This window comes from Ovis aries, chromosome 9, assembly GCF_016772045.2.
Source record: "Ovis aries strain OAR_USU_Benz2616 breed Rambouillet chromosome 9, ARS-UI_Ramb_v3.0, whole genome shotgun sequence".
Taxonomy (NCBI): Eukaryota; Metazoa; Chordata; class Mammalia; order Artiodactyla; family Bovidae; genus Ovis; species Ovis aries.
In genome coordinates this window covers 35970345-35980473 of record NC_056062.1, presented here as the reverse complement: position 1 = coordinate 35980473, position 10129 = coordinate 35970345, and positions in this window count along the sequence as shown.

Here is a 10129-nt window from a genome sequence, read left to right as displayed (position 1 = left end):
TGTGACTCAATTTCTTTTGATCTTTGCTTCATGGAGGTGGACTGGAAAGAACCCATAATTTCTCCAAGGTGCGCCTGAATGTATATAGCATTCCCCATCACTTTTCCCTAAAGTAAGCTCTCAGGGAAAAGCCTAGGAAAATGGAAGCATGCGAATACAGGAAGTTTCATCTTCCTTTCAAAGCCCAGAGACACACAGGAAGTAGAGATGCTGAATGAGTGAGAAGAGACTCTTTGTGCATCCCTGTCTGGATCCCTCTGTGCGCATCCCTGTCTGGATCCCTCTGTGCGCATCCCTGTCTGGATCCCTCTGTGCGCATCCCTGTCTGGATCCCTCTGTGCTCATCCCTGTCTGGATCCCTCTGTGTACATCCCTGTCTGGATCCCTCTGTGCGCATCCCTGTCTGGATCCCTCTGTGTGCATCCTTGTCTGTGCTTCTGTGTGCATCCTTGTCTGGATCCCGCCTTCAATTTGGCTTCCTGTATCCTGGATGTGGATGTTCCAGCTGCTGCTAGAAAACTGTTTGGTGCTAATTAGAAGCTTTCCTCCTGAAATAATTACAAACTCCTTGGTTAGAATGGTTGACATCATCACAGGATCAGATGGGGCAGTCTGACATGTTCAGCAGGGACTGCATTTTATTTAGACTGTTTTAGGACACAACACAGATTTCAGATTTAATTGAGTTAGTGAATAGAATTAGACATTTATTGTAAGTGAAAGTTGACTGTTGAGTGTGACCAGTATGAATTCATTCCACAAGGCTGGAATGAAAGGAAATGAACATTTTTATTTTTATTATTTTTATTTTTATTTTGAACATTTTTAAAAACATATTTTTATTTTATTTGTATTATTTATTTATTTTGGCCATGCTGGGGATATTCACCTGGCTCCCCAATAGGCTCCCAAGTGAAAGAGTGATTTCTCTCTTTGTCAGGTACTATGTGCTTTCCCTCCCCCAAATCAGTGTCCTAAGAAAAGCTATGACAAACCGAGACAGCATATTAAAAAGCAAAGACATAACTTTGCCAACAAAGATCTGTATATTCAAAGCTATGGTTTTTCCAGTAGTCATGTACAAATGTGAGAGTTGGACCATAAAGAAGGCTGAACGCTGAAGAATTGATTCTTTTGAACTGTGGTGCTGGATAAGACTCTTGAGAGTCCCTTGGACAGCAAGGAAATCAAACCAGTCAATCCTAAAGGAAATCAACCCTAACTATTCATTGGAAGGACTGATGCTGAGTTGAAACTCCAATAGTTTGGCCATCTGATTTGAAGAGCTGACTCATTGGAAAAGACTCTGATGCTGGGAAAGATTGAGGGCAAGAGGAGAAGGGGGCAACAGAGGATGAGATGGTTGGATGGCATCACCAATTCAATAGACAGAAATTTGAGCAAACTCTGGGAGATGGTGAAGCACAGGGAAGCCTGGTGTGCTTCAGTCCATGGGTCTCAAAGAGTTGAACATGTCTGAGCAACTGAACAACAGAATGGATCAGTTGATTTAATCAACTCTCCAATATTTTTGACCAATGGTGGATGTGTGGGAAGAACCAGGGAGGAATAATCCGAGTGTATGCTTTAGAGTCAGACAACCCTGACTTGATGTTGTTCTTGAGTTCTGCTATTGCTTATCTGCCTGGTGTTGGCCAACTTGCTGAACCTCCATGGGTCTGCGTGTGGTTCACCATTTGAAAGTGTTGTTAACAGTATCTTCCCTTTAGGGCTTTAATGAAAAGTAAATGAAATGGCATTAATAGAACTACCTTCCTGCCCTTCCACCCCATCCCTCCCTACCTGCCTTCCTTTCCCCCTCAGCTTGTTACTCGCTGACTGGTACTGTAACTGAGCAGGACCCAGGGACCTTTCCGGAACAGGCCTTCCCAGCTATCCTCCACTTTAGCTCCTCTCTGAAGGACCTAGATAATAGTATTGGACGCACATTTCCTGAGTTGTTTTGTAGATGTAAAAGCCCTCAGCAAATGGACGATGTTAACTACTTGAGGACCATGAGCACACAGCCCGAGGCCTCCTGGAGCTTAAGGACTGACAATGTGAACCCCTGTGACACCACTCTGTGACCTCACCACCAGCCAATCAGAGAATTGTGTCCAAACTGATCACAGACACTGCGACCCCAGCTCAGGGTTTTTAGAGTATCAGCCACCTATCTCTTGGCAAGGCCTTGGAATAAAACTTTCTCTGCTCCGAGCTCAGACATTTCAGCTTGTTGGCCTCACTATGCTTTGGGCACACAGACTTGGACCAGCAGTATTAAGAATTCTAGGAAAGCAAATACAGGTCTTGAGATGACATGTTATGCTATCAAAGTCTGGACAGTGAGCATGAAGCATCTGGGAATGCTGGATAAAACAGTTTTAATCTTAGAGGGGGGAAAAGAGAATTTTAAAAACAACTTATTTTTAGAATCTCAGTCAAGCCAAGAACAGCGTTCTCTATTAACAAATTAAAAGTGCAAAAACACAAAATGAAAATAATGTGTCTTCAAGTGTGTTGGTTTGGGATGATGAAGTATTCTCCTACAGTAAGTACTCTGTGCCTTTCTTGTAAATGGTTGGCAAGGAGGTTAAAATTGGAAGGATATCCGAGAACCACTCCTGTGAAAAAGACTTATTTTGGTACGGAAAACAGCACAATGGGCACTTTTAGATTTTATTTTAGTTTTTACTGAAGAATAAACTGGTAAGATTTTATGCTCAATCTTCTTTTGAAGCTGATAATTGGATAATGCAAAGGGTGTTCAAGCCCAAGTGACATAGTAGACGTACATTAGTATGACTGCTTGAAATAAGTCATTTTGGGGGGACTGCTTCTCTAAAGTGGTTTGTCCAGGTTCTCCTAGAACTCTGTAGTCAGGCAACCCTGTATCTTGCATATATTCCACTCTGTTACTGCTTAGGTAGATTTAAGAACTCTAACTCTATTTATAGAGTTAGTTTCTTCTTCATATTTAGACTTGTATTTTCATGAACTCCTTTGGAGAGTATATATTTTTCTCACCACTGATTTTTTTTTTCGAACTGGAGTGGTTCCTAATTAAACAATCACTAAACTATATGTGGGATTATGTTATGAACAGCTGAAACTCAAAATGAAAGGAGAGTATCTAATCAAAAATATTTTAGAAAATTTAGGGAAGGAGGAATCTCATGATGTGCCTGGAGCTCATATCTTTGTTTCTCAGGCATCTGAGTGATTTGGTTTCCTATTATATAACCTACCCTATTCAGTACAGTACTTAGTATGTTTTGATGTGATGGATTAATATTAATGAATTCCATGTATATTGATTAATTAAAAATTATATATTTCACCTGAATTGTGATTTATGCCTGCACATTTTATTTACTGTCTTATTCCAGTGTGCAGATTGTTATGGCTTGAACGTTTGGGTCCCTTACAAATTTATTATGTTGAAACATTAACCCCCACTGTGACGGTATTGGGAGCTAGAACATTTGGGAAGTGATCTGGGTTAGATGAGGTCATGAAGGTTGGTGTCCTTGTAAGAAGAGGAAGAGGCGGGCACCCGCCTTCCACCACCATATAAGGACACAATGAGAAGGTGATTTCTACAACCCAGAAAGAGGCTCTCACCAGGAATTGAATCAGTCCACATGGATCTTGGAATTCCCAGCCTCCAAAACTGAGAAATACATATCTGTTGGGTAAGCCATGCAGTCTATGATATTTTGTTACTACAGCTGGTTAAGACACAGGCTTTCTCTTCTTTTAAAGGAAAGCTGGATTGGCTCAGCTCTTTGTTAACCCTTCCTGATACTTGAAGTGCAGCTGAAAAACAGGGAAAGATGTTAGTCAGTTAATGAAGCTGTCCAGCCAGGCAGAAAGGGGAGCAGGGGAATAACACACCCCACTGAACATTTGAGAAGGATGATGACGTGGGTGGTGGGAACTTCTCTGAACAAAACCTGAACAATGATCCAGAAATGGCATATCAAAAAAACACAATATATTTTTTTCTTAGAATTAATGAATCATCCCCTTTTGGGGGATTATAGCCATGATCATTTCAATATCTTTCTATGATTGAAAGTATTGTTAATTAATGTCACAATTTTGCAAGTAAATTTTTAAAAATGATTATATTTGATATGCTAAGGAACTTCCAAATGGGAACATCTGTTGTTTTCCTGTTATTCACAAATTTTGTTTATCTTAAAAATAGAGCTATCAAATTTGTTGGAGACAGTTTATTAATTTTCTGAACTCATGACATTATTTTCTTATTATTTCAGCTGCAAACCTCAGGCCCCAGGGAATTAAATCATGGAAGTAGAGAGCTCCTGCTCTTTCCACACATCCCAATCTCTCTTTCTTGTCACGGAGCCAGGGGGCATTGCAGGTGGTGCTAGAGGTAAGGAACCCACCTGCCAGTTTAGGAGACATGAGACTCAGATTCGATCTCTGGATCAAGAAGATCCCCTGAAGGAGGACATGACAACACACTCCAGTATTCTTGCCTGGAGAATCCCATGGAGAGAGGAGACTGTGGGCTTCAGTCCATAGGATCACAAAGAATCAGACACAACTGAAGCAACTTTGTACGCATGTACCACAGAACCAGTAAGATTCAGGGTCAGCAACATTGAACTCCCTTATAAATTTAAAGGGGACATATTGATTTTAGCAGTCTAGAAATCCATCTTACAAATGGAAATAAGCCATGAGGATAATTATTAAATAGTCAATAAGGCTGTTCCCTTGGATAGGGAACAGGGAAAAATCCCCTTTGCCTTACTGCAGAATTTGCCTCTTAATATTGTAAGTTTGTATTGATAAATAACTTCAGCCCACTATTTTCCTTTCTTTGATTCAAGCAGTTATCCCTGAAGGGATGAACTATGGGTGAAGAAGTTCCTTCTAATCACAATTTCCTAAAGATGAAATTTTAGCAGAAACCATAATTTGGGCAAGAGTGACATCAACCACAAATAGGATGTACCCTCAGGATTTGAGAGTAAAATGAAAATGGGAAAATCACCTTCAGAGATAATTTGTTACTGATGAGACTAGAAAGAAAGCCTTTTAAATCATCTGAAAAAATTCTCAAGGAAGTAATATGAATATAATTTAATAAACTTGGTCTAATTAATGATGACATTTATTATTGTCAAGATAGGAGGGTGATATTCTGCATGGAAATTGAAAAAGAAATAAGGAAGAATAAGACTTTTTCAATATTTCTTGAGTACAGTACAGTTTCAGGTGACTTAGGAAGAAATATTTTCCCCAGAGCAGAGGAAAAAAAATTTATTAGGAAACATATAATATCTTGCCAGTTTCTTTGTCATTGTAAATGCATAATTTTGGCCTTTTGGCTTACAGCTATGGATCTTGGTGTATTAATCAGAATCTTTTTGTGAGTAAGTAGCGGAAATCAACTCAGACTAGATTATCCAGAAGTAGTTATGGTCATATTCCGAGTCTTCCTGCACCTAGTATGACTCACCTGTTGTAACCAAGCAGAACCCTACAGGACCTTCCCGAGACAGGCCTTCCCCAGTTTCCTTCTCTTTGAAGTGAAATGAAGTGTTAAGTCACTCAGTCGTGTTCGACTTTGCAACCCCGTGGACTGTAGCCTGCTGGGCTTCTCTGTCAGTGGGATTCTCTAGGCAAGAATACTGGAGTGGGTTGCCATTTGCTTCTCCAGGGGGTCTTCCCAATCCAGAGATTGAACCCAGGTCTCCCACATTGCAGGTGGCTTCTTTACCATCTGAGACACCAGGGAAACCCTTCTTTGCTTTAGCTCCTCTCTGAAGGATCTATATATGTTTTGCAGATGTAAACGGCCCCCAGCAAATGGAAGATGTTAACTACTTGAGGACTGTGAATACACAGTCCCAGGCCTCATGAAGCCTAAGGACTGACCATGTGAACTCCTGTGACACTGCCCTGTGACCTCACCACTGGCCAATCAGAGAATTGTGCAGGAGCTTGTCATGCACACTGCCACCTGCCCCTCATCCCCCCACCCCCATCCCCTCCACCTGTCTTTTGAAAATGCTTTGCAGAAACCCTTTAGGGAGCTTGAGGCTCTTTCACAGGGCCCCGCAATAAATCTTTCTCTGCTCCAAACTTTGTTTTGGCCTCACTCTGCTTCAGGCACGCGAACTTGTGTTAACACTCTGAATTAATTCATATAGTGGATATTTGAAAGTACAAAGTTTGACAGGGTCCCCACTCTGCTGTGACCTGCTGCTGCTGTTGCTGCTGCTAAGTCACATCAGTCGTGTCCGACTCTGTGCGACCCCATAGACGGCAGCCCACCAGGCTCCCCTGTCCCTGGCATTCTCCAGGCAAGAACACTGGAGTGGGTTGCCATTTCCTTCTCCAGTGCATGAAAGTGAAAAGTGAAAGTGAAGTCGCTCAGTCGTGTCCAACTCTTCGAGACCCCATGGACTGCAGCCCACCAGGCTCCTCCGCCCATGGGATTCCCCAGGCAAGAGTGCTGGAGTAGGGTGCCATTGCCTTCTCCTGCTGTGACCTAAGGAGATGCAAATGTTCTCAGTGCCCCAGCCTGAGCGAACTTCATGGCAAGCCCTCTCTTACAAAGAGAGCAAATGTAAATCTGCTTACCTTTAGAGTTGTCCCACAATCACGCTGGGGACGCTCAGATGTGTAATTTAGCATTCTTCCTCCCTCCTAGTCTTTTCTTTGCTTATCAGCAGTTGTATCTCAGGTCCCAGGAACAAGTCCTAGGACCTGAAGCTTACCTGGGGGAGGAAAATCTGTAACCTGGAAACCTTATTTGTTGTTTGCTTTTTAGTTGCTAAGTCAAGTCTGACTTCGACCCCATGAATTGTAGCCCGCCAGACCTCTCTGTCCATGGAATACTCTTTCCAGGCAAGAATACTGCAGTGTGTTGCCATGTCCTCCTCTGGGTGATCTTCCCAGCTCTGGGAGGGAACCCTTGTCTCTTGGGTCTCCTGAATTGGCAGGGAGGTTCTTTACCACTGAGCCCCCTGGGAAGCCCCCAAACCTTATTAAATCTGCTTAAAACTGTCTAGTAAGTACACAGCTGGGGAACAAAAATAGACAGAGTGCTTTTTCTTCCCTTCCTCCCTTCCCCTCTCATTCTCAGATCTTCTACAGCCTCTTTTACATCAAAAAGCGTTGGGGTTCCCCTTGTTCCCTTTATCACGGTGTTACCTACAGATCCCTGAGCCTGCTGGTCCTCACACCCTGGTGCCTGTGCACACCCTACCACCTCTGCTTGTAGTGAAGTGGATCCATGAGAACTTGTTGAAAACAAACTACTTGAAAGCTGTTTAATAGGAAAAATAGGACAAAGTGTTCAGTACTGCAGTGGAATTAGAATAAACATACTGTGCTAGCTTGCTGAAACTCCTATAACAAGGCACCACTATGTGGCTCACACAGAAACTTATTGCCTCAGTTTTGGAGGCTACAAGTCCAAGGTGTTGGCAGGTGTGGTTTCTCCAAGGTTGCTCTGTTTGGCCTGTGGGTGGCTATTTTCTCACACGTCCTTACAGGGAGGACACCTCACAGGGTATCCTCACTGTGTCTTCTGTGTGCGTATATCCCTCGGGTCTCTTTGAGTCCAAACCTCTTCTTCTTATATTGGATTCCCATCCATCCTGAAGACTTCATTTTAGCTAATCGCCTCTTTAAAGGCTCTCTCTCCAAGTACAGACACATTCTGAGGGACTATGGGTTGGGACTTCAACATAGGAATTGGAGGGGACCTGACTTATCCAGTTGGGGCCCACTTTCCTGGTGGCTCAGTGATAAAGAATCCATCTGCCAATGCAGGAGACGCAGGTTTGATCCCTTGGAGAAGGAAATGGCAACCCACTCCAGCGTTCTTGCCTGGGAAATCCCACAGACAGAAGAGCCTGGTGGGCTACAGTCCATGGGGTTGCAAGTGAGTTGGACACGACTTAGTGACTAAACAACGATTCAGCCAATAACACGTATCAATGAAAGAGAGGTGGCCGTGGGAGCTAGAGGGTGAAGGAAGATGGGAGAGAGACAAGATTGAACCTGACACTGGGTTTTTCATGTCTTCCTTGTCTTTTCCCTATCAATCGTCCCCACCTTCAATTTGTTTGGACTACCCTCACCACACCAAGTGGTGTGGTGCCTGGAGAAACAGGCATAAAAGTTCCAAGAAGCACAGAATTTTCAGTTGAGCAGCAGCATTAATAGGACAGGTCTGTCCACCCTCAAGAAGAGGATGTTTGGTAAGACTGGGAGGAGGCTGACAGGGGCTTTATTTGGATAGAGATCTCGTGTCTTCCCAAAGATGTTGGGGGTCCTCCCATGGAATGCTGGGAAACTCTCTTGTGCAAATTCATCATTAGAAATCATCTCACACATACACACAATTGTCATTGCAAACCATAGCACCCACTCAGTTTCCAGCCCCTGCTCCTGCTCCTGCTCCTTGCCTCTCAGGCACTTCCTCCAATTTTGCTTCATGTGAAGAATGGCAAGAATCAACAGTCATCTTCTCTAAGTCCAATTTGTCTATATTTCCCAAAATATCCCTGGATATCTGGTTCTGCTGAAAACAATCATGACGGTCGACTTATACACAGTGTAAAAGAACTGCTCTTTGCCTTGTGTGGCTGCATACACTAAGACACTGAAACTCACATGTTCTGGGAATGGAAAAAAGTAGGGAAAAACACTTATATGGATCAGTAACTCCAAAACACAGAACCTGTGCTTGTCATGACATTTCCAGGGCATTCTTACCTGCTTAAAAAAAATAATTTGCTGCATTTGGCAAAGACTTTATTATATCCTAATTGCCCTAAATCTCTTCTTGTTAAAGGCAAGTTTAAAAGTTGAATTCATTATCTCAGAAATTAACAAAGACTATAGTTTTTTAGCAACTGCCTGTCACCACAGTGCTCCTGAGGAAGCATTCATTCAAAGAAATCTGTAAAAATGTTATGTATTTAAGAGGTCAGTTGAATAAAATTTCAGATTTGGGGATGGAAGGCTGTTACAGATTGCTATGGACTGAATTCTGTGTCCCTCAAAATTTATATGGTGAAGCCCTAATCCTGAATGTGGTGGGACCTTTGGGAGTTAATTGGTTTTAGGTAAGCTCATGAGGGTGGGGTCCTCAAGATGGGATCAGAGCCCTTGGAAGAAGAGACAGTGAGCCTCCTCTCTTTCTCTCTCTGACTGAGGAGAAGCCAGGAGAGCACCCAGGAGGTGGGCAGCCATGGAGGAGCCGGAAATGGATTCTTACCAGGAACCCCACTGCCAGCTTCCAGAACTGAGAGGAATGACGGTCTGCTGTTCAAGCCACCCGGTGTACAGGATTCTGTTCCGGCAGACTGAGATGACCAAGATGCAAATACTCACCCACGAGGAGCATCTTCGAGGTCACTCTCAGCGCCAAGCTTTCTGAACTGGAGAAGGTGTCAGAACTGTTGGAGAAACAACTGAACGCATTTCTTTGTGGCTAGAACACAGCCAGGAAAGACAGTCACAAGAGATGAACCTAGCAGAGTTACCCACATCCGGACTATGCAGGGACTTCTTTTCCCTTATAGGTTCTTACAAAACATTGAGTATACTTTCCTGTGCTGCACAATAGATGCTTGTTGGTTATCTATTTTATATATCGTAGTATCTACATATGAATCCAAAACTCTTAATTTATCCCTTCCTCATTTTCCCAATATAGCTACTTAACACTGTAAAGATACTTTCAGAGTATTTATTATTTTTAGTTGTGAGAAGGTGTCTCATTATAAGAGTGTACTGTAGTTTATTTCTTATTGCTTGCTTTTCAGTTATTTCCAATTTTCCCTCTTATGAATATCATTGCCTATACATTGTAGGGTATTTGTCCAGTCTTCTAGGTTCAAGACTTCAGTTGATGTTTGGACATTTGTGTTTCTCCTTCAAGGGAAATAATGGAGATCAATCTATCACCTATTTATTTGTATCTCTATAGCCTACTTTCATATTGATTATAAACTCTATCTCTTTATCTCAGTTAGAATAAAACTTAGAAAATATTTCCCACCTCAAGTGATATTAATATAGTAGTTTTGTACTTGTGGTTTTCTACAATTGTATCTTTAATCTGTGCCAT